Source organism: Dreissena polymorpha, chromosome 16, assembly GCF_020536995.1.
Source record: "Dreissena polymorpha isolate Duluth1 chromosome 16, UMN_Dpol_1.0, whole genome shotgun sequence".
In the NCBI taxonomy this organism is placed as follows: domain Eukaryota; kingdom Metazoa; phylum Mollusca; class Bivalvia; order Myida; family Dreissenidae; genus Dreissena; species Dreissena polymorpha.
The window spans coordinates 1,418,724-1,445,312 of NC_068370.1; the positions used below are offsets into that span (position 1 = coordinate 1,418,724).

The 26,589-nt window shown below is 35.6% G+C and overlaps 1 protein-coding gene across 6 annotated transcripts in view; it reads right to left on the reverse strand.

Moving 5' to 3' along the window:
- The window catches only part of LOC127862565 (uncharacterized), a 293,520-nt gene that overhangs the window by 116,081 nt on the left and 150,850 nt on the right, over positions 1–26,589 (reverse strand). For 2 of the 6 annotated variants that reach the window (XM_052401756.1, XM_052401755.1), the window contains exon 1: positions 18,530–18,965. The exons of the other annotated variants lie outside the window; for them this stretch is intronic. The gene's annotated coding sequence lies outside the window, so the exon portion shown is untranslated. Of the gene's footprint in view, positions 1–18,529; positions 18,966–26,589 lie in introns of those variants that run through there. 6 annotated transcript variants of the gene reach the window in all.

The window sequence follows — 26,589 nt, forward strand, 5'->3', positions numbered from 1 at the left end:
CTTTTGAAACGACTAATTAACTTAATTTATCTTTAGATTGTATGCAACATCTACAAGTCATTGTAAATGTTTTAATTTAAATTGTCAAATTTATTTTTATTTTGTGTCGTCTGTGTACATTGGTTTTGTTCTCATTTGTGTTTAGCAATTCTTATAAAAATAAATATTGTTATTTAAGATGTTTAAAGCAAGTCTAGTTTCCAATATAATATACAGGAATTAACTGTGTAAGCTACTTCGATCTGTTTACTGGCCTATAAAATCATTGTTTTTGTAAGACAACACGTGCTTATCTTAAATTTGGGTTTCGTAATACACAGGATATTGGATGTTCAGGGCTTGATTGGGCAATAAAACAAAACCGCAGTCGGTGGTTTTCGGTAGAACTTTTGTACTGACCACCATAATAATTAAAACTTCACGTGCTTATCTAACATTTAGCAATAAAAAAGACGGATCTTACCCACTTTGTGCTTGTTTGAGCCATAAAACACAATTCCGATGGCTTGTTCAGTAGCACACGTGATCAGAATCTAACAAGTTCGAGTAATAAAGCACATAGATAATGATCTGAAAACTGCATGGAATCTGAAATGAAACATATTTGGTCTAGTTTGTAACCTTTCCACTTATGAGCAAGTGATATAAATATAATTTTATTTAACAATTTAAAGGAAGAAATTTTGGGGAGCAAAAGGATTGTCAATAATTTTATGATTAAATTGCATTTGGTGGAGACGAGTTGACGAGTCACGTCACTCGCACCTGCATAATAAGGTGAATTATTAAGCGCAAGTAGAAACTGTACAACATTGTAGTTTATAATCACAATAATTCACATCATTACATATTTATCCTTATCGATGTCTGAATAAGTTTATAGTATTTAAAATGTATTTGAAACGTTAATGATGTTGTAACAAAGTGTTCAAGAATATGATGCGCTCGGTGTTTACACTTTTCAATAGTTAGAAAGATCTTTCTTAAAGATTTGCTACCATGTTTTGTACAAGAGAAACGATTCGAAACGAACTTGGTTTAGAAATAGTGTTTAGTGCTCCAATAAGGATGAAATAAGGATTAAAATAAACATTATATATATTGCTCTCGTGCGCTCAAGTTCAACATACAATGTACATGTATAAAACATAACTTGAACTTGTTATTTCTACGTTTTGTCGTGATACAATTGTTTCAAGAAGCAAGACACCCTCGTTTGAAAATATAGACAATCCCAGAAATCGATACCTCCCGGATTACCCGACCCTGAATACTCTCGCGCGCCTCCAAAACGGTACTGGAGAAAAAAACCATGGACCTATATATGTTTGGATAGGTCCCTACGCAAAACAATGATGCGAAACGGTTTTATCCAATATATTTGAAGATTTAAAAAGTTTCTGTTATCGATCTGACAACCACATAATAGTTCTTTTTTTTTTTAAATATAAGTTATTACCAATACGTAATTAGTAGAAATAAGGTTCATCTGCATTCTTATAAGAGTAATCAAACACAGCATGGACAAAAAAATTGGACCTATTTGTGTAGGTCATTAATATTCCGTAATTAACGAAGAAATAAATCACTTATTTTTTCGTGTTTTATTTTTTAATCGTAAATTTATACCGTATTACGAAAATTTAATAAAGACATACCTATAGTAAATATAGAGAACACAATTGGACTATTTGAGTTTATTTAAGGCTCATTATTTTTCATGTTGAACATTTTAATCGTGAATTAAGATGATATTAAGAAAATGTAATAAATAATGAAATCAGTTAGTTAAGTAAATATTGAGAACAGCCCAAACAACGTTTATTTCAGGCAATAAACTTTGATTTTACATGTAAAATGTTATTTAAACAAGGGCTGTTTGTAAAACATGCATGCCCCCTATATGGGCTAAAAGTTGTAGTGGCAGCCATTGTGTGAATACGTTTTTTGTCACTGTGAACAATGGTGGTGGTGGTGGTGGTGGTGGTGGTGGTGGTGGTGGTGGTGGTGGTGGTGGTGGTGGTGGTGGTGGTGGTGGTGGTGGTGGAGGTGGTGGTGGTGGTGCTGCTGCTGCTGGTGGTGCTGATGGTGCTGGTGGTGAAGTATGAAGTTCGTGATCCCAGGCCTAAGCATTCTTGAGTTATCATCCAGAAACCATTTTCCTATTTCCAGTCACTGTGACCTTGACCTGTGACCTTGACCTTTGACTTAGTGACCTGAAAATCAAAAGGGGTCATCTGCCGGTCATGACCAAAGTCCCTATGAAGTTTCATGATCCCAGACCTAAGTGTTCTTGAGTTATCTTCCGGAAACCATTTGCCTATTTCCAGTCACTGTGACCTTGACCTGTGACCTTTGACCTAGTGACCTCAAAATTAAAAGGGGTTATCTGCCAGTTATGACCAATGTCCCTATGAAGTTTCATGATCCCAGGCATAAGCTTTCTTGAGTTATCATCCGGAAACCATTTTCCTATTTCCAGTCAACCATTTTACTGCTTTAAGTCACTGTGACCTTGACCTTTGACCTAGTGACCTGAAAATCAAAAGGGGTCATCTGCCGGCCATGACCAAAGTCCCTATGAAGTTTCGTGATCCCAGGCATAAGTGTTCTTGAGTTATCATCCGGAAACCATTTTCCTATTTCCAATAACTGTGACCTTGACCTGTGACCTTGACCTTTGACCTAGTGACCTCAAAATCAATCGAGGTTATCTGCCAGTCATGACCAATGTCCCTATGAAGTTTCATGATCCAAGGCGTAAGCGTACTTGAGTTATCATCCGGAAATCATTTTCCTATTTCCAGTCAACCATTTTACTGCTTCAGGTCACTGTGACCTTGACCTTTGACCTAGTGACCTGAAAATCAATAGGGGTCATCTGCTGGTCATTACCAATGTCCCTATGAAATTTCATGATCCCAGGCGTAAGCGTTCTTGAGTTATCATCCGGAAACCATTTTCCTATTTCCAGTAACCATGGCCTTGACCTGTGACCTTGAACTTTGACCTAGTGACCTCAAAATTATTAGGGGTCATCTGCAAGTCATGATCAATGATTCTATGAAGTTTCATGATCCAAGGCGTAAGCGTACTTGAATTATCGTCCGGAAATCATTTTCCTATTTCCAGTCAATCATTTTACTGCTTCAGGTCACTGTGACCTTGACCTTTGACCTAGTGACCTGAAAATCAATAGGGGTCATCTAATGGTCATTACCAATGTCCCTATGAAATTTCATGATCCCAGGCGTAAGCGTTCTTGAGTTATCATCCGGAAACCATTTTCCTATTTCCAGTAACCGTGACCTTGACCTGTGACCTTGAACTTTGACCTAGTGACCTCAAAATAAATAGGGGTCATCTGCAAGTCATGATCAATGATTCTATGAAGTTTCATGATCCTAGGCTAGGGCGTTCTTGAGTTGTCATCTGGAAACCACCTGGTGGACGAACCGACCGACAGACCGACATACAGACAGACCGACATGTGCAAAGCAATATATCCCCTCTTCTTCGAAGGAGGGCATAATAATAATGTAAGAAAGTTATAGACAAAACGTGATATGTCCTTTTCAATAAAAAAAGTATGACATGTCCTGACATCTTACACAGTTTTGTAAACGAAAAATTTCGGTACTTGTTCATTTAAAATCACAAAATTCATTTCCGGCTAGATATGTTTGCATTAGCTTGAAAGCAACTTTTAAATAAAGGATTGCTAAAAACCACTTTAGTTTTAGACTAAACTAGATACATAATTTTAATTTAAAAAAATATATTCCCTACCTGAAATCTTACAGAGTTTCGCTAATAAATATTTCCGGACCAATTTTAGAATCACAAACTTTATTTTGGATATAGATTTGTATATTACCTTTAAAATGACACTTACAAGGGAAATATTAATAGCCAAATGGTAACTGTTTAGACAAACAAAGATATGTACTATTCAATAAAAAAAGTCGTCCTCTGTCTTAAATCTTACAACGTTTCTTAATGAATATCTCCAGAAAGTATAGAAAGTACGGCATTTAATAAGAAATAATATTGGCTTAAACAAAGGCAGATATCAATATAATTGTCTACCTCGACCTTAAAATTATCAAATTAATATCAAAGGTCTATTAAAAAAAATTGGTCTGCATGGATGTTTCCAATCTTTGTATATTGATAGATCTTTGTTAATATCTCCGGCACTATTTACGCTAAAATCACGTTTACTTCAGACTTTAGATATTTCTATACCTTTATATTTATCATTGAATAATTTTATTCCATAAAGAAATAACAACATTTTATACAAAGGCATTATGCTGAAAGGTATGCTTAAAAATGCCAACTCGGCCTTAAACATTATGTGTTGTCACTGAATTTTGTTGCAGAGACACATATTTTATGAATCTATCGTGTATATTTTTAATTTAAATTACATTGATTTACGATGTGATACATATCGACACTTGGTTTCATGTTTCACTTGTTTTCAATCCTAATGTGCGAAGTCATAAAGCACTGTTTATTGGAATAAAGTGGGTGTACACTATGATAACGTTGCAATCTGTCAAATTATTCAGTACTGTTTTCAATCCTGGGTTAGGTAATAGCCAATATGGCGGCGCCCATATTATCGATTCTGGGATTGTCTATACACTCCGGTGTTAAATACCCCCTTTTGTTGAGCGCAAACCGATGATATCGTTATGATCAGATGCTGTAAAGACAGTTACCCGGTACACCATGTACTAACTAACAACATGGTGTCATATACCACGTGTGGTAGACATGTTTTGTCCTCGACCAGCAATAGGCAGACAATTTATTACGTAATGTATTGCCAAACATACTAAATTAATTAATACTTGTAAAAATCAAAAGCCATTTGGCCAAAATAGATTATCATAAACTACGTGTTGCATAGATTTTAGCCAGTTCAATCACATGTGTTTCATGTCTATATAAAAATTGTTCAAGTATTAAGCGGGTAAATTAAAACTCCATCATTACATATTGAAAATAAGTTGTCGTTTTTAAGTGTTTATTTATTCATTGTACAAGAAATAAAGCTACTAATTTATATGTTTGCTTTGTTTGTTAAAATATGGAATTTGTCTGTTTTTAGTCTTGATCACTTTTACGCTGATGCTAATATCATCAAATTTTTAGGAATGAATAAAATTAATTTATAGAAAATAGCGTCACTAAACATGATACGGAACATTATTTATGGGTTAATGTTTATTTCGGAGTCTCCCAACAATTTATTTACTAGCGCGCTCGGTTGGTAATTTTCCCCTCGGGTACTTCTTTTAAGTACCCCGTGTACACTTAAGTAAATTAATAGTACAATGTACGGGCACGCGAAATTCTGTTCATACATGTAGCATGAATGAAAACTCTTGAAAATAGTGCATGATGCGTATTATTTTCCCACGTGCAACGAAATTAGCAAAACAAATAACGATATCCTTTTTATCTGCGCTACATTGTTTTTATATTGCAATGTACATGTAAATGCTCACGCTTTACATGCGGAAAACGTGATAACACTTTATATATGTTCGCGCAATTTCTAGCAGACTCAAAGATTTGCATGACAAGCGAATTTAATTGTAACTAGGCAAAAGCGTTCTTGAGTTATCATCGGAAAATCATTTTACTATTTCGGGTCACCGTGACCTTGACCTAATTGACCTTGTGACCTCAAAATCAATAGGGGTCATCTGCGAGTCATGATCAATCTACCTATGAAGTTTCATGATCCTAGGCATATGCGTTCTTGAGTTATCATCCGAAAACCATTTTACTATTTCGGGTCACCGTGACCTTGACCTTTGACCTAGTGACCTCAAAATCAATAGGGGTCATCTGCCAGTCATGATCAATCTACCCATGAAGTTTCATGATCCTAGGCGAATGCATTCTTGAGTTATCATCCGGAAACCATTATACTATTTTGGGTCACCGTGACCTTGACCTTTGACCTAGTGACCTTAAAATCAATAGAGGTCATTTGCGAGTCGTGATCAATCTACCCATGAAGTTTCATGATCCTAGGCATATGCGTTCTTGAGTTATCATCCAAAAACCATTTTACTATTTCGGGTCACCGTGACCTTGACCTTTGACCTATTGACCTCAAAATCATTAGAGGTCATCAGCGAGTCATGATCAATGTACCTATGAAGTTTCATGATCCTAGGCATAAGCGTTCTTGAGTTATCATCTGACAACCAGACAGACCGACATGAGCAAAGCAATATACCCCCTCTTCTTCGAAGGGGGGAATAACAATAATAATAATGTGTGCGACATTTTTACAATGTTATTTTGATTACCACATTCATGCCACTTTTAACGTCTCTATCTATTACGGGATGATTCCGTTTATCACGACTTCCACCGCGGTATTCCCACTGAGCAATTTGTATATCACCTGAAGTCTTTTTCTAAAAATTGGTACGAAGTGAAAGTTCTTTATTTCAAATAAACTAACATTTGTATTTTCATCAAAACTAAAAAAGTCAACATTATTTATATTTTGTGTCGCCTGTGTATGTTGGTTTGGTTCTCATATGCATTATAGCTTAGGAAAATAATAACGTTTTTTTTCGACGTTTAAAGCAAGTCTAGTTTCCAAAGTCATCTACGGGATTTAACTATGTAAGCTTAAACTCAATATAGGTCTAGTAACTGACATACAAAATCATTGTTTTGACAGATGAGATCCGATGGGAACTTTGTTAAATGTATGCAGATATTAAAAAATGTTAACAATCACACACAAGTAAACATTCCAGCGTATTTTCAGTGTATGTTTCTATCTTTCGATAACATGTGTTATAGATTAGTATACAATGAATATTTGTTAATATTTATACTCGGCGAATCGCCTCATGTTCAGACGCGGCGTGACTCCGCGAATCGATGCCGAGGCAGAAACAGCCGCAGCGTCTCTCCGCGAATTTTTGCAGAGTGCCTCGGCATCATGTCGAGTTAATACTCATTTCTGACGCGTTGAAAATTCGTAAAAAGAAGAATCTGTCCATGGTGTAGCCGCGGACATTGTTGGTTTTGCGTGAGCTGTACTGTATGTACAATGGAAAATTTCAAAGGGCCATTTCTCTGTGAAAAAATCATCCGACCAGAACCAGCTGATAATATGAACATCTCCTCTCGGTTGTGAAGCTTCCTATAAAGTTTCATTGAATTCCGTTCATAAGTTGCTGAAGAATAGTCCGGACAAGAATTGCACAATATGAACAGTTAATCGAAAATTTCAAAGGGCAATAACTCTGTGAAAAATCATCAGACCAGAACCGGCTGATAATATGCACATCTCCTCTTGGTAGTGAAGCTTCCCATAAAGTTTCATTGAATTCCGGTCATTAGTTGCTGAGAAATAGCCCGGACAAATTTCCGGACGGACACACGCACGGAAGGACAGACAAAGCGGCGACTATATGCTCCCCCAAAACATTTAGGGGAGCATAATAAATGAACACTTTACATCAGTGTGCAAAATAACACTAATGCCGCAGACTTATACCTAAAATACACTTTCGTTTACGAAAAATCATCTTAAGAAATTGATAAAATTATAAAGTGTCTCAGACACTAAACGATTTAAAAATTTGATTGCTTGTGTTATCCTGATATTTTGTTACAACATGTGGATGGTTATACTAAGTATAAAATAAATGGCAACCCATTAAAAGACTGATGGTCAGGTCAACACATAATGCAGTCGTATTAAGACTCAACAATAAACTTTTAATTACACACACGTACGCACGCACACACACACACGTGAAGACGGATGGATAAGTGGTTTCGGCGCTAAGCTTGTACTTCATGGTTCAGTGGTTTGAGCCCTGGTGAAGTTAACTTTTTTTCTCTTTTTTGTTGTTTTTTTTTCCTTTGATTCTTGTTTTTATATTGGAGCTCTTTTAAGTTCTGATGTTTATATTTATAAATTTTAAGCATTTAATGACAAACTTCAAAACATGCCAAAATCTGTGAACAAGTCCCTTAAAAACGATTAAGAATAGCTGCCTTAAAAATTACAGCCTCAAATACTATACAATTGGCAATTATTATAACAGTTTTATAAACAACAACGCCATTCAATAAATAAGGTGAGTGATGTCACGCGCTTAGGTTACACTCTGCACACTGGTTGGCAAAATGTGGTGTTTTCATATATGGGTGTATTTGGGTGCAAGATATAGACGGATATTTGTTGGATTCGGTGGATTATCGATTTTAATTCACGAGTGATCATAGAAAATAATATTTTCACGAGTGGCGTAGCCACCAGTGAAAATATATATTTTATATGATCACGAGTGAATTAAAATCGATAATCCACCGAACCCAACAAATTTTCTTTTTATTTTATGCTTTTTTTTCACAGTTTATATACATTGTTAAAGAGTTAAACTAAAGAATTTCGCTGGGAAAATGACGTCATTTCGTAAAAAAAAGGACGTCATTTAACATAAACAGTGAAAATTATCGATAATTTTCACTGATCATTTTCATTGTTTGAAACAGTGAAATTATCAATTATAATTCACTGATATTTCTCTATAAACCACCGGAAAGCATAAAATAAAACATGACTTTGTTAGGTTCACAATTGAACGTTAATGAATGTAAACACACCAGTAAGGTTTGCTCTTCTTCAAATAACTCTCTAAAACTATTTTTCTTAAGAATTTTAACTAGTGCATAAAAGACAGTTTGTTATGCTGGTTTTGGCAATATTAAATACGTAAGAATGACTTTATTTCATAAGCCTGTGTTCTTGGGCAAATATTTGATGTGTACAGCATTCATGTACACAGTAATTTTTCTAAGCCTGTCAACATTTTGTCACCAATTTCAGACATATTGAATTATTAATTCTTAAATTTTAAGATATTGGCACAAACTGCAAGCAAAGCTGTCTTTTATGCACTTAAGATTTTTTGCAAATGTATCTCAATCACTTTCCTGTAATGAGCTAACTTCCCTATCTTATAATCACAACTCAGATGTCCTGAATTGACTTCTGGTGACTTTTATAGATTGTAAATCGCATTTATATGTACTGACATACCAAATATCTACCAATAAATGTTTAAGCAATAAAACAATGTTTAAGAGTTTGCGTCTTTAAATGGGTTAATGTTGTAAAAACAAATTTATAAACACAGTTTTAAAACTTTTACACCACATAATATTGCTCAATAACCGAAATAACATACTGCCGGATACGCACTTGTTGAACAGTGCAGCATCCAGCCAGCTTTTCAAAATAGAGGGAAGCTTCCCCCAAAAGGGAACATTTCAGGCATAATTTTGGAAAATAGGGCATTTGGTTATTAATATACTTAAGTATTAATACTTTGGTTATACTATATACTAATGAATTGCACACATTAGTGCATTTGTTGATTACACCAATTGTATGCTGTTCCTCATTTTGTGTAATGAAATAATATATATATATCTATTCTAGTGTTTGTATTAACTTACATATGTAGGTATGAAGAATGATATGGCTGTACCATCACTTATATTATCATGAAGCTGAACAGGATTAAAAAATAGCTAACTTTTATTTTTGGATAACCAAAAACAATTTTAAGACATGTTCATTAGTATGAGAAAGAGAATGAAAATCAAGATGAAGACACAATAAAGATCTGAAGACAAACAGAAATATACACTTATTATAATACCTTGATAATTATTCAATATTGAATAAATAAATACATTATACATGTAGTAGTCAGAACCCTGACAAAAAACACAAAGTAGGTAAGGACATGATAACAATCACATCCACGGGTGCAACATAGCCTTATAACCCTTTGTTGTCTGCTAAAATGTTGTCTGCTGAATTTCTAAAATTAGCATTTTCTTTGATTTTTTTCAAAGATTACTATCAGAATAGCAAACAGTTTGGATCATGATGAGACGCCACGTTCTGTGGCGTCTCATCTGGATCCAAACTCAGAGCTCCAGATAAGGTTTTGTGAAATTCTTAACGTTACTTCCAGATTTTCAAAAAGAAATTCTTAACTCTGAAATTTTATTCTTAACGTTACTTCTTAGTTTTGGAAAATAATTATTAACTTTTCTAAATGACCTAAAAGTTAATAATAATGGGTATTTTTATGCAAAAAAATCAAAACAAACATACATGCAACTTGATTAAAACAAGTTCAACAGTGTCTTTTCAGTATTATACTTTCACATTCATACTTGTTAGGAATTAATGCAGTAGTCAAAACAACAGAACCCATGTGGAATATCAATCAAATAATGAGACAGAATAACTAATAAAAGCACACAACACGTTATCGGTATTACGAAAATTGCATTGACAACTAATTCACGGTCGCAAGTATAGATTGGGGGACATAAAAAGAAAATTATAATAATCTCAAATGAGATTAAAAGCACATGCACATTCGTGCATTTATATAAAAATTGTGATGTTATCAAATTGCTTTCAACAAGCCTACATGACCGAACGTTAATCATAATTTAAATTTGCCTTGGGCATTAAGACAAAATCTTGACAGCACCGTGTGCGTCCGAAATACTCAGCAGATTTAAAAGTCTTTGACCACAGTACAAATGCTTGACGTAAATAAATTCAGTTCAATCAGGTTGATTGCACCTTCATAGTGTCTAATTGACCAGTCGCCAAAGTATCGATCGCTCCGCCCACATTTTTTGATCAGCCAATTCAGATATCGATTTTTCACACACCCCTCAGCAACGCTTATCTGGCCGCCATTTTGTCAGACAAACAAAGCGTGTTGTTCATATGGAATGGACGTAATTTTTAAGAGTTTACACAGATTTTATATCAAATGCATGATCATTACTGTTCGATCATTATTCAAAATTGTAGGTGCTATACATACTTTATAAAAGGTTATTATTTTATCTTTATTTATTGAACATATGAAGGAGTAATGAGAAAACAAACACAATAAATAGTTTAACCACACCAGTTGTGTGTTCTATAAAAACGTGTTATTTGGTTTGATGCACAATAATATTATTAAGCAGTTTGGGCAACATAATAATTGCCACACGTGCTTATTAATCTCAGCGTAATTGTCGATGATTAATAAATGACAGTATGTTGCGTGGATCTCAGAATTAAGGAACATTAAGGCATTGTTAGGTACTGTACACAAGAAAAGAAAACTATTTAATTACTTAAATGATTTCCAATTATATATTTATTTTCAGTGGATCATAAACAAGGAAAATCATTATAAATTGTTAACTTAAATATTGTTTTAACTAAAGTAAAAACAACAAAAAGGTGATTTCAACCCCGGCTTAGCCAGCTTAAAGCTACTTCAAGTGTAAAATGTACGGCTTATGATACAACAACAACAACAACATTTCTAATACAACATATATTGATACTGGGAGAAAATTGTGAAAATTGCAATTAACATATAAGTGCCATCTTGTTATAAACAAGAGGGCCTGAAAGGCCCAAGGTATCCCCCGCAACATATGCTTTGTTTGAGGATGGGTGCAAATTGGACAGATGAACATAATGATAGATGGACGGACGGAGGACAATAACACAAAACTAAGACAAAGGAAGGTTCTTAAGCCTTCACAATATCAAGTTTCAAAGAAATCCGCCAAAGCGCTTCCAAGATATGGCTCCGGACACAAAAATGCCTATAGTAAAAAGCATTTTTTCAAGATACAAAGGGCCATAAGTCTGTTTTTAACAGATGGTGCACAATGCCATTTGGCTTGCATCATCCTCTTATGCATATATATACTCATACCAAGTTTAAATGAAATCCGCCAAAGCACTTCCAAGATATGGCTCCGGACACAAAAGTGCCTATAGTAAAAAGCATTTTTTCAAGATACAAAGGGCCATAAGTCTGTTTTTAACAGATGGTGTACAATGCCATTTGGCGTGCATCATCCTCTTATGCATATATATACTCATACCAAGTTTCAATGAAATCCGCCAAAGAACTTCCAAGACATGGCTCCTGACACTAAAAAGCATTTTTTCAAGATACGAAGGGCCATAAGTTTGTTTTTAACAGATGGTGTACAATGCCATTTGGCGTGCATCATCCTCTTATGCATATATATACTCATACCAAGTTTAAATGAAATCCACCAAAGAACTTCCAAGATATGGCTCCGGACACAAAAGTGCCGGAAGGACGGACAGACGGACGGACAGCCGGACGGACGGACAACGCCAAAACAATATCCCTCCGCCTCTGGTGGGGATAATGAAATCTGCCAAAGCGCTTCCAAGATATGGCTCCGGACACAAAAGTGCCTATAGTAAAAAGCATTTTTTCAAGATACAAAGGGCCATAACTCTGTTTTTAACAGATGGTGTACAATGCCATTTGGTGTGCATCATCCTCTTATGCATATATATACTCATACCAAGTTTCAATGAAATCCGCATAAGCACTTCCAAGATATGGCTCCGGACACTAAAAAGCATTTTTTCAAGATACGAAGGGCCATAAGTCTGTTTTTAACAGATGGTGTACAATGCCATTTGGCGTGCATCATCCTCTTATGCATATATATACTCATACCAAGTTTAAATGAAATCTACCAAAGAACTTCCAAGATATGGCTCCGGACACAAAAGTGCCGGAAGGACGGACAGACGGACGGACAGCCGGACGGACGGACAACGCCAAAACAATATCCCTCCGCCAAAGCGCTTCCAAGATATGGCTCCGGACACAAAAGTGCCTATAGTAAAAAGCATTTTTTCAAGATACAAAGGGCCATAACTCTGTTTTTAACAGATGGTGTACAATGCCATTTGGCGTGCATCATCCTCTTATGCATATATATACTCATACCAAGTTTCAATGAAATCCGCCAAAGCACTTCCAAGATATGGCTCCGGACACAAAAGTGCCTATAGTAAAAAGCATTTTTTCAAGATACAAAGGGCCATAACTCTGTTTTTAACAGATGGTGTACAATGCCATTTGGCGTGCATCATCCTCTTATGCATATATATACTCATACCAAGTTTCAAAGAAATCCGCCAAAGCACTTCCAAGATATGGCTCCGGACACAAAAGTGCCGGACGGACGGACAACGCCAAAACAATATCCCTCCGCCTCTGGCGGGGGATAATAAGCAAATGCATAATATGCTAAATGTATTCAATTCGAATGTTCGTGAACAGCACCGTAATACCAACATTTCATTTTTCGATAGTGAAATGTAACAGGTTCGCATTAAAAATAAATGAAATAAAATGCATATTAGACTATCTGTTAGTGAAACCATGAAATTAGGCCTGTATTAAATTATGGTTACAATCAAAATTTAATTTATATCTAAATAAAAAAATCGGTGTCTTTTTAAAAATAACACAATAAAACATAGATCTAAACATTTTTAATAAACAAAAAACCCATCATGATATGGATGTGTCATTTGCATTTAATAAAAATATTTTCAAAATTATATATGAATAGCCACCGGATTCACTGTCAGACGATGAAATACAAGTTCAAAATCAATATAAAATAAATGCTCATTTTTGCAACGGATTTTCATCAACTCCCTATATTATGTATAAGAAACGTTTCTGATAGTCAGTCTGCCGTTAACTCATTTATTTTGATTACGCCATTTTTTTCTAAAGCATTTATGATTGTATTAAAGTTTTACAAAGCAGTTTAGTTTACTGTGCGGCTTTAATAATTTATGTTATAGAAAAGAGCATGATACATCGTTACAAATATAGTATTTCGCTCATGTAATCCGCTATAATTGCGATCTGCTTGTCGGAGTTTTCTTATCACTAGACCACGTGACTATGTGGGCGGAGTGATCGATAATTTGGCGACTGGTCAATTTTCACAAAGTGCATCAAACAATACGCCCGCATGCTAACACTCTGAGATGGTAACAGCTTGATGTCATGGCTTACAGCACATTACACCCATGGCAATGTCTTTTCCCTGCGGCATTAACTATTGAGTTACTTACACAGGTGAAAAAAGCTTTAAGCAGTTTATGACGATAGTCGAGTACCCCACTGTGAGATTGTGTAATTTACAACAGTTGAGTGACTGGGTTTTGGAAAATGATGAAAGAATGTAACTAACCAAAAGGGCATTTCACAGAAAAATAGAGGGGCGCTTTTTAAAGTAACAATAAAGGTGACGAATCCAATTATTTTGCATATAAACTGGTCTAATTTTTACCGGATTTCAGTTACTCTTGCATAAAAAATGATAAAAACACAGCCTAGGTGCAACATTGTCAAGAATTATGGAAGATATGCCTGTTTCATAATTTGAAGAAATGTTTACATTTTGCAATTTAATTCCGTACATTTTCGCTATCTCCGATGTTCCTCAGCTTCTTTCGTAGATTACGCATATATTGATGACATAGTATAAACAACACAATCTTCACATAAACAAAGAAAGACAACATGTATGTTATGTTATGTTCGATATAGATTAACGCTTCACTGACCACAGTGATTGCTGAACAAAGTGTGATAATATAAAGTCTACTGTGTCACGATAGAGATTAACGCTTCACTGACCACAGTATTTCGCTGAACGAATTTTGATTATAGAAAAGCTACTGTGTCACATTAGGCATGATTTATATTAAGAACGCTTTATTCTAAAGAAAATATGACTAAAGAATACAGTTCAAGCACAATATTTACTCCTGTAGTGTTTTTGTATACTGTATACAACTCACCCTGATTTATACATGTTTTAAACCACCTAGAACAAGCAATTAATATGCATCTTGTTGTTTGCTACACTGGTAAAAATGTACTCTGTACACAATTTGTACTTAAGTTCACACTATGGTAATCTTGCAAAAATGTATATATATATATATATATTTATATAAATATATATTTTTTCCCACAACATCAATCGGTCTGGATTTAAATTTGGGGGAAAAAGTATTCGAAAATTAACATCCGAAATACATGCACCAATTTTCCAGGTCCAAATCACAACATTGTCGGGAAATTTGAGCAAAAAGCAAGACACCTAAAACGATCAATCCTGTCACCTTTACTTAAGTCAATATATTACTAACAAAAACTCAAATTTCTGCCCAATTTTGACGATTCATGTGTTTCAGAAATTCGTGAACACATCGTTCTTTTAATTTTCGGAATTTAAAATACTCTATAAATTGAATTGTGGGGTTTCCCTGGCAGCCTCGCTTTGACATCCAATCAGTACAGGGATATCCCCTTGAACATATGTAAATCATGTGACGCGATGTGAGCGCTTCGAGCACTTTTCTTATTTAACCAATCGTCAATTCACTCTAAATTTAGATTGATGCAATATGTTACAAATTATTTTCTGAAAATCAGTCAAAAACAAAAGTTAATTTATGTGAAACATTGATGCGTATTGGTCAGCATCAAATTTGTTTGATGAACAAAATAGGTGATTAAACAGGTTTTATACAAAATACCTACAAAATATATAACCATAATTTATATGATTTTTATCCAAAATGGCTGGAAAAAACCCTGCCCATATAATGCTTTTGTTGATGAAAATTATTCCCTATTTGGAAGATTTCGTGACTCGAAAAATCCCCATTTTGCTAGGTACTTTTCCCCAAATAGACAGAAAAAGGGCTGAACATGCAAGACTTAAACAAAAAAGAAGCATGAATAAAAGACATTGAAAACAAATACAAACAAAACAAAATATTGAGAAAACATAAATAACAAAACCAAACAACAATCAGATGGACATCACTTTAGGCATACATGCCAGAAATTTTCGGGTCCAAATCAGGACAGTCCATTAAAAATGTTGGGACATTTGGCCAAAAAGCAGGACATCTAAAATGATCAATCATGCCACCTTTACTGAAGTCAGTAATCAGCTAATTACTTACAAAACCTCATAATTTCTGGCAAATAATGATGATAAATGTGTTTAGAATTGCATGAACACAGACGTTCTCCATTTTCTGAAAGTAAACAAACATGTGCTAGTGTTTTATACAGGAAGGGAAAAGGGCATGGTGCAAAATTTCAAAAAAGGGCACTTTAGCGCGCGACATCCATAAAAAGGGCACAAATATATCTGTATAGTGACTTAATAACAAGCTTTGTTACACACAAACATTGTATGTATAGTTTTGAGATTTATTGTTGAATAATTAAACCAACAAAATCCAGAATTTATATTTTATTATGTGTTTTATATTTTCATGTAGTAACAAAAAAACACGATTAAACACCATAGGATATATATCTTATACAAACTATAGCTTTTCAAAGAAGTCTTAGAAAACTGTTAAATGAGTTACCCTCTTAAACAATTATTTATATTTAAAACGTTACACACATTGCACAAACAAGTCCTTTATATGCATCTTAAATGGAGATTCACAAACACTAACACTTTGTTGAATAGTCAGAAAGTTTTGCGTAATGACATTGTTTTCATGACCACGTGTTGTATTGTGTACATTTTATTTCGCAAAAAGTGTAACTAGGAACGGCGCCGTACTGTCTTTTGTTCATTGTCAATTAATTCAATACACGTTAATTGGTCTCCGATATAAACTTGTTTTGCTTACAAAGCAATTGGCATCAATTTCTAATTTACGTTTCGTCGAAAGTGGAATGCCAAAATCGGAAAGCGTATGTTGCGACATTCTAAACACGAATGATAAGTGGTACAAGTTCAATATTTTTGTAAAATTCATATCTGTGTTTGCCAATTAACATATTTTGACAAGTTACAAACGGGTCATAATGTTTTTAATTGAACCAATGGTGCAGGCCTACTACTGTTACAACAATTAACAACTTTTGGCCAAACGAGGTCCAAGACGGGGTATCAACTTCTTTGCCGACATTCACACGTTATTGTAATCAAAACATCGTGACAATAAACAAGCACATGCTCCAATCAAGCGCGGTCTGCCTAACCGTGAACAGCAAACGTGTTAAGATTGTCGTCTGCTACAATTCATCAACACACATCTACTGTGAGCCTGCGCCAATTGTATTGGATAGGAGGCGGAGCATTATTTTAATCGACAGCTTTAATATATGAGCCTGTGCCAATTGTATTGGATAGGAGGCGGAGCGTTATTTTAATCGACAGCTTTAATATGTCACGGGTTGCTATTTTCGGCGTATGGCCAATTTTTAGGAAGTACAGTGGACGTCATGGGGTTTTGTAATCGGTGTATGGAAACAATTATCGGGCGTAATATACGGCCGTACGCTGCTTAGTGCAAGCCCTGTAAATTAATTTTTATTAACTTAAAACTGTTTTGCATTAAATTGAAATCATATCAATATTTTACAGATACAACTGGTGTTTTTTTTAAATCTAATTACGCGTAAAAATAAATGTTTTGATATACCTGAATTATGCATAAAATGCACAATTTCCACGTGAATAACATTGAGGTTTTCATCAAGTCTCCTAAGTAACTGTGCAGGATTGTATACGGACCGATTAGTGTTACAAAGCCACTGAAATTATCGTTTGATATTGACACATGGTTATTCACGCATGACGTATTCACAACCGCGCGAATCTTCGCTGATAATAGTCGGCTTAGAAGCTTGGTCAAGAGGCAATTAGATGTTATCAATAAGGTCGCGCACGGCGGAAAACAGGGCGGCGGCCTTTAAACAGGGCAGCGTGGCGCTGATTTGCTTTGAAAGGGGCAGCGAGGCGCTTCAAAAAAGCGGCGTGGCGCCGCGCCACGCTTAAACGGCCTGGATAAAACACTATGTGCACTATGCAGATGAACCCATTTGTGACTAAGCAACGTTCAACGGGATGTGCACACATCAAGCATTGTTTTTTTTATTCAACCAATCATCCATTAACTCTAAGTTCTAACTTTAGATTGATGCAATATGTACAAATTATTTTCTGAAAATCAGCCAAAAACGAAAGTAAATTTATGTCTCTGGTATCGGTCAGCGCTCGATTTGTTTGACATATAATACACTGAATACCGCGAAATAATAGTATCTTTGGACTTGATTTGGGCCATGAAATACAAAAGCAATCTGCTTAATGCACTACGATGCATCTATCCCTAGCAACGACCCTTATCATTAAAATACCCTGGTGTGAATGCCCGATTAAATCAATAATTTTGCCGATATATCGCTGATAATGTGTCAAAAACAACACTGGATCACTCGATTAGTAGATATGGTTTATTTATAGGGGGCAATAAAGGGATAAGCAATGGTAATTAAAGCCAGACGGAGCTTGAATAGGGAATTTTATTGTGAACTTAAAGAGCGTATATCGTTTTGTTCGAATGTCAGGACAAAAAGTGTTACATCGGGACACCAGGACAAACACCCCAAAAGCAGGACTGTCCCGCCAAGATCGGGACGTCTGGCATGTATGCTTTAAGTAAAAAAAAACAAATACAACACACATAAAAAATACAAGCAACAAAAGCACAACAAGATTTTAAAGTCTGACCTACTTTTTGTGAGGGCACCCAATAACGTCTTCTTTGCCTAAAACTTCATAGGAGTAGCAAATAGCACTGATGTGAGTCGTAGTTCATTTTTGTTCAATAGAAGTTGATGAGTGAAACAAACAAGTCCACTTTTATATTAGCTCAGAATAGTTAAAAATAATTTAAAATGGTTCACATATGTTCATAGTTTTTCAATGTGGTTCTGAGATGATACATGAAGATGTTTATTGTAGTTCATATTTTGTACAGTCATTGTTCATAGTTGCTCATAACCATTTATTGTAGCACATAGTATTTATACTAAAACATTGTAGTTCAGAGTCATTTACACACCAACACGGTGGCTATGTCCGTCATCTCGTGGATGAGAATCATAAAATCACTTTCTCAAGATTGTCACAGCGTAACTTTCTGACTCCCCATTGTCAGCACTGTCTCTTGAATAAACCTACAATGGCGCCTTGTTGTTCTCTCCATGGTTCAGATTATTGAGCATGCTCACCCCCTGTAGTTTCATGAGCTCCTAGAGTTTGTTGAACTTGGTTGTATGCGGTATCATTTATATCATCAGCCAATAGATGTTAAGGAAAGCGCAGACAAGGGCCTTTAATGTTCCCATAGTGACTTAACTATTTGTCACATTCTGAGGGGCGTCACAGGCAGCCTCCCACTGGACAGCATGGTAGTTCTTTTCTGCATGACGTGTTAACGCCTAACAAACGACTCATTTGCACGGAACGTTGACCCACTTGGCTGATCCAATTTTTGCTCATGCAGGTCTTTTCCTGTGCCTTATGTACAATGAGCACAACATGCCTGAAACGTGATGAAATTCAGTTAACTTCAGTATGAAAACGGAAACACATAAATATTCATGTATTTTAAATTTTAACAGATGCAATTGTAAATAAAAATTATTGCAGTAAACAAGCTAATTACTTGAATGTGTCATCTAAAATACTCCTCAAAACAAGGCAAATAGTGTCAGGGTTTTCTTTGGCCCGTTTTAATAGCTGAAAAACAGCTATATTCCCAATCCCAAAAAGTAAACTTTTTTCCCAAAATGTGCTTTTTTTTTTTTTAGAGAAAGAAGTGTCTTCAGGGTTTTTTTGGGGTTGTAGGGGAAGGGGCCTTTAGCCCTTAGGTTGGGGAAATTTCATGCGCGATTTTCCACTTTAGGGGAAATTTCAAGTGCGATTTTCCACTTTAGGGGAAAAATCATGCGCATTTTTTCCTTAATAGGGGAAATACTTTAAGGGTCTTACTTTTACTGTTAATTGGGTTAAAAAAAAAAGACATCAATATTTGTGGTTAATTTACATGTTATTACACAATTTAACAGAGGCATTTCCCTTGATTATCTTGGCTGGGACAGACTATGACCGACTTTGTCAAAGTGATCACTTCATGACAGGGACTAACTTTGGCCGACTGTGCCAGACTGAGTTGACCTTGACAGGGACTGGCTGTGACAGTTTCAGACCGTTCAGGAACAGACTGCTGCAGTGGACTTACTTTTGTGAAGAAAGCTGAAATAACCGTGTTATTCGCAATTTTGGGGGGCTTTTTTCCGGTAATTTCGCCAGTTATGCGACATTTTGCCTTTTTTGGTGACATTTAACGTAAAATGAGTTGACAGTTATCTTAAATTGGCCAAGGGAGGTAATCATTGTCGTAACATTTAAACAGTACAGAACGGCGTGTATGGGTTGGGAACCATAATTGGACGGGTACCAAACAGTGTTTTGTACGATTTCGAGCGAATTTGCTGTAAAAGTCAATCGTTTTGAACTGTTTTATGAAGGGGAAAAGCTTACGCTTGGGGAATTTTTTGGTCCGGAAAGGGGAAAAAAATAGCCTAGATTGCTTGGGGAAGACGCTGATATTTGGCGTCTGTTATATAAGGTAAAAAAACCTGGTCTTATGCTCATTTTATCTCAATTTTAATTCAATAACATCTAAAAAAGTATATAATAATATAAAAATGATTTTTTTTTTTTTTTTATTTGAATTATTATAAAGCGTTCTATCAAATAAGTATATCCCAAATCAGAGGACTTTTGCGCGAAAATAGAAGACTACTGAATTTATTTTCCCAATTTCTTAAAAATGCAGCTTAAATTCATAATTCCATAGCCATGGATTATCTTCCTTAAAAGTAGAGAAAAAACCCTGAGTGTTAATGTATCAATGCATTCAATTTAAATCATACAGCGAGGTCGTCAGTTCCAAATCACTTACAAAGTTATCAATGTATATTTTTTAAACAGCGACCAAGATTGATTTCGAATAAAGGGTATTTGTCAGATAATTTCAACCTCGATCCTTCGCTCACCTTGATTTTCAGTTAGTTTCTAAATATAAATGTGTAATTATTTTTTCCTCGATCGTACAGTTTCTCCATTTCCGGTTAATATTCTCCAATAGTGAATCTAGTGACAGCAGGTGCTTTTTTTATAACAGGGATTGTCTCAAAACAAACTTTAACCGTCAAAATCGTTTATTAATCATTTTAAAAAAACACAACATAACCTGATTGGTATGTTATCACAGAACTTGTGATAACAGTCACATATTAATTATTCTTAAAATATAAACAACATAACCGGATTGGTATGTAATCACAGAACTTGTAATAACAATCACATATTTATCATTCTAAAAATATAAACAACATAACCTGATTGGTATGTAATCACTGAAATTGTAAAAACAATCACAATGAAGAAAACAAAAATATACAATAAAGAAAACAAAAGCAAATGGACCTTTTCAAGGGAAACCCCAGTGCAGTGCATCTGCATACATTGTTATCTCAGATTAGCCTGTGTCACTATCCACAGAGGCTGATATGTGATTAATGAAGAGGGTAATGTTCCAAATCTGATTAAGCCTTTGTGGGCTGCACAGGCTGATCCTAGATAACAATTTATGCAGATGCACCTGGTTTTTTTGTGAAATGGTCATTTGATGAGCTGTTCTCTACAGACCTGAAAGAAATGGCACTTTCTGGTACCAATGGCAGTGAAAAATAAATAAAAAGCATTCATGTTTTGAATTAATTGCTTCCATGGACTATTTTGTTTCTTGTCAAAAAACAATATTCCAACTTCAAAAGGGGACCTAATTTGGCTAAAATACTGGTCAGAGTACCAATTTATGTATAATGTAGGGTCATCATGTAAGATTATATGCTAATTCCAATAATATTGGAATAAGCATACAATCTTACATGATGACCCTACATATATTGGTTAATTTTCAAGTGAGCAACAAAGAAATAAAATAACAAGGGACAAAATTGTCACAAAACCAGGTTTTCATTGTGAAAAAAAAATCTGATAAAGGGAGAAAACTCAAACTGAACTTTTGAAATGAACAAACAAAATTAACCCCCTTTGTAAGTTTGTTTTTTAAAAAAATCTATTTTTAGTCGTGGCGACCTTGACATTGGAGATATTGACGTGATTCTTTCGTGTGACACACTGTCCCATGATGGTGAACAATTTAATGTGCCAAATGATTTTAAAATCTCACAATGAATGACATAGTTATGGCCAGGACAAGCTCATTTATGGCCATTTTTGACCTTTGAACTCAAAGTGTGACCTTGACCTTGGAGATATCGACGTAATTATTTCACGCGACACACCGTCCAATGATGGTGAACAAATGTGCCAAATGATTTTAAAATCTGACAATGAACGACATAGTTATGGCCCGGACAAGCTTGTTCCGCCCGCCCGCCAGCCCGACAGCCAGCCAGCCCGCATTCGCCAATCTAATAACCAGTTTTTTCCCTTGGAAAACCTGGTTAAAAATTAAATAAACTTAAATGTCTAAATAAAAAGAGGATCATACTGGTAATTAAGCTAAAATATTGATCAGAGTTACACGGTTGGGCATATGACCTAAAAGTATAACCATGAAACTAACTGGTTGAATATTTTATAAACAAAAGAAGGCGGCAAAAATCACCCATGCTTTTAATTTATGCTTTTGGTGTGGTTTCAATTGACAGATCCATAGCAGAACCTTCTGGCGATTTTTCCAGAAGCAAACACAGCTTGCTTTAAAGCAACCCTTGATATCAGAGTGATTAATCACATAAAAACAAGGCAACACAACACCACCCCCTTCTTCATTTGGGGCTGGCCATGGTGGAAAACTTGGCCGAATACCATGGTTGACCATGGCCAAATACCATGGTAGACCATGGCCATATACCATGGTTGACCATGGTCAAAGACTGTGTGGTGCCATTTAACAAAACGTGGTTTGCCATGGTCTACCATGGTCAATTATGACCATGGTCTACCATGGAAGACCATAGTCTTATGGCCTTCCTTTTGTAAAACGGCACCACGGTCTTAGGTGGTCATGGTTTTGACAGAAAAAGGCTGATGATAACTGCTGGAATTTCTGCAAGAATTTCCTAGAGAATTCCAGGAAAAAGGTCAGGCTTGATAGTTCAGTTTTGTATTTACCAAAATTAGAAATAATAGGCAGTTTGACATTAATAATTATCTTTTTGGCATTGAACACTTGCGTAGAAAGGCTCTTACTTTAAGGGAATATTGTGTGTCCAGGGCCATTGAATTACTGAAAGAACTTAAAGATAAAATTCAACATTGTAATAAAATCATTTGAATTGCTGACACTTCATCAACATGTTAGCGAACAGTTAATGAGTATGAAATGATTGGTTATGCTTCTGATTATGTTGATGACAAAAACATTCATAAAGCAGAGGAAAAAGTGAAACAATGTAGCAAAAATTGGGAAACATAGGTGAACACAGTGCCAAAGAAGTTAAAATGGAACAAATGGCTTATCAGTTTAGCCGGTAATTTATTAAAGACTTACATTTCATAACAAAACATAAACCATGTGTCTTTATTCAGCTTGCCCATTTCAACTTCCTGTGCACACACTATTCTTCCTTTGTAAAAACAGCAATGACCATGTCCAACCATGGTCTGTCTTTTGTCACCATTGCCGACCATGGTTCACCATGGTCACTATTGCCGACCATGGTCTATTTTTGTGTGTGACCATGTTCAACCATGGTCTGTCTTTTGTCACCATTGCCAACCATGGTTGACCATGGTCACCATTGCCGGCCATGGTCCATGTTTTTTGTGACCATGGTCAACCATGTTCCTGATCATGTTCCACCACGGTTTTTGATGGCTGGCAATCAAATACCATGGTAAACCATCAAAAACCATGGTGACCATGGTCTTCCATGGTCATCGTTTCGCCTGGGTTAAGTTAGGGTTAACTCACTGGGCAAACTGTACAGAATGGTTATATGAATTTTCCTCGTGGCTTCCTTGCCAAGTTGATTTGAAACAAACAAAAATAACAACAACAATTATACGATACTTAACTTCTCTAAACAGTACAAACATAATCAAAACCTTTCTCCCCAAACTACTACCCTGATTTCTCTCTGATAAAACTAGACCAGGAACCCTCAAGTTCGAATCTTTTACCATGAAACTGTTAGTATGAACTCACATTATACACAAAAATGATGGGCATTTAAACCTTTATCTCAAACATCATACACAAAACCACACACACTTAACCCTATGTACTAAACACCATGCATGAAACCCTATGCACGAAACCCTATGCATGAAACATCATGCATGAAACCATAGGCATCAAACCCTATGCACTTAACCTTATGCATGAAACCCTATGCATTAAACACCATGCCAGTGCTTTCCATAGGATTTTTTTCAGCCGCCCCGTTGCTGATATGGGGTGGTTTGGGAGAGGTGTCCCCTCTCAACGTTGTTTTTTTTTAATTTAACGTGTCAATTGACGTTCTTTGGTGCGTAATAACTCTAAGAAAAAAAGCGTCAAAAGACGTCATTTGTTGCACAATGACTCTTAAAAAATGAACCCCAGTTAAAAAGATATAATTTTCAATCGTTTTTTAACAGTCCGGCATAGATAGTAAAATCCGACTTGAACAATTCCCCAATACATCCCTATTAACCCGACTCTATTACATGGACTGCATACTTACTTTTTAAGTTTCTTTTCATTACCCTATAATCCCGTGTATTCCATTTTTGAAAGCAAATTCCGCTTAATATTGACGATAAAAGTCCTCATGAGTTTCCATTTTTCTAAAGTATCAAATGATTTTCGTCATAAGTGACTATTTATAGATTTAATGAAATATTCCCAATGAACATGCGTAAATCCCCCGACATGTTGTGTGCATTTAAATGCAACGCTCAATACACCCACGCTTTTTATGCAAATGACGCAATGTTGTACATGCTGCATAATTTTCCCGCCCTTATTATTAACAATGAGTCAATACAAAATAAATTTGCACTGTTAATATTTGAAGCATCAGGATGTTAACATCGTGTTAACATTTACATTTGGAAGTGTGTTACGGATTACAAACATTTTCACATAAACATTCGGGAGTGTGTTTCGGATAACAAATTTAATTATGCTCATTTGAGATTTCAACAAAACATTAACACTAAAAAGTGATTTCAACGATAATTTGTTAAAACGCTTTACAAGTCTAGTAAATGTTTTGACAGTATTATGAATGAAATGCACAATGTCCACGAGGATTACAGCCGGTTGCCATCAACGTCTTCTAAATAATTGTGCAATATTTCTGTGACAATGACATTAACGCCACGAGTCATCTGCATAAATAAACTGCATGTTTTGTCTACCCACAGAATCTGTCGCTCACAAAAAGCGTGCGCTCTCATTTGCCAATATAGATTTTCCAATACAACAACGCTGCGCGTTTAGGCGGGCTTAAGCTGGTTAAAGCGATAGACAAAGGATCGTAAATCAGCTTTCGAAAATTTCGGCAAAGTTGGTATCGCTTCGACAGGGATGGAAATTAGTGGTTGCCCGTGAGCCCGGGGCAAGTAGATTTTAGCCTGGCCAACTTAATTTCAAAAGTTAGTAGTCCAGACGGGCAACTAGATTTTTTAAGCTTGAAACATTCAAGTACAATTAAACATTTAATAAAATTGGCACTGTTGATTAATAATTTTAATAATAATTATTCATAAAGGCCAAGGAAATTATTCAACTCAGACTCATATTAAGACATTATACACAGAAAGAGTGTAATGTAAGCAATTTTGTTCAGTTATCTTTTATTTAAAGAAAGTATTAGATACACATGACAATACATGTACATAGTAATGGGCGCGTTAGTCTTTAGCTGGACAACCAAAATAGTAAAGATGGTTGCCAATGTGGGCAACCAATTGTAAAACATTAGTTTCCATCCCTGTTTGATCTTAAGAATGGCTAGTTTCTGCTACTGTTGCAGTAAGAGCAAAAAGACACTAATTGAAAAATTTCAGGCGCTCCGCGGACTATGATTTTGAAATTCAAGCTCCCCGGGGAGGGACCGATAAATGGCCTGTTGAAAGCACTGCATGCATGAAACCATAGGTATCAAACCCTATGCACGAAACACCATGCATGAAACCCTATGCATGAAACCATATGCATGAAACCCTTTGCATGAAACCCTATGCATGGAACCCTAAGCATGGAACCATATGCATAGAACCATAGGCATCAAACCCTATGCACGAGACACCATGTATGAAACCCTATGCATGGAACCCTCAGCATGAAACCATGTGCATGAAACCCTATGCATGAAACGAGGGGAAAAAGACAGGTTCCTCAATTTCAACACTTACTAATGACCTCTAATAATGTAGTTGGCGTTTAGACGGTGTCTCAATGACCCAAGTCCTACACTACGCGGCCCGCGATTTTTGCCTAAATCACCGACACGCGGTGGTCATTATTTATTTTGGGTGAAAAATCACCACAATCTTGCGCGTTTCATCACGCTAGGTCGACCATGATTCACCGGGTTCCCGCACAACGTGGTGAAGAACGATTTTCCTACGTTACATGTACATATATAATCTTCACAGAGATTATAGCAATATGGGATCATTAGCATTGTTTGCAGATATAATTGAGTATCCTTTTTAAAATGTCAACATGTATTTCACACCCATGTTCCTGACAGG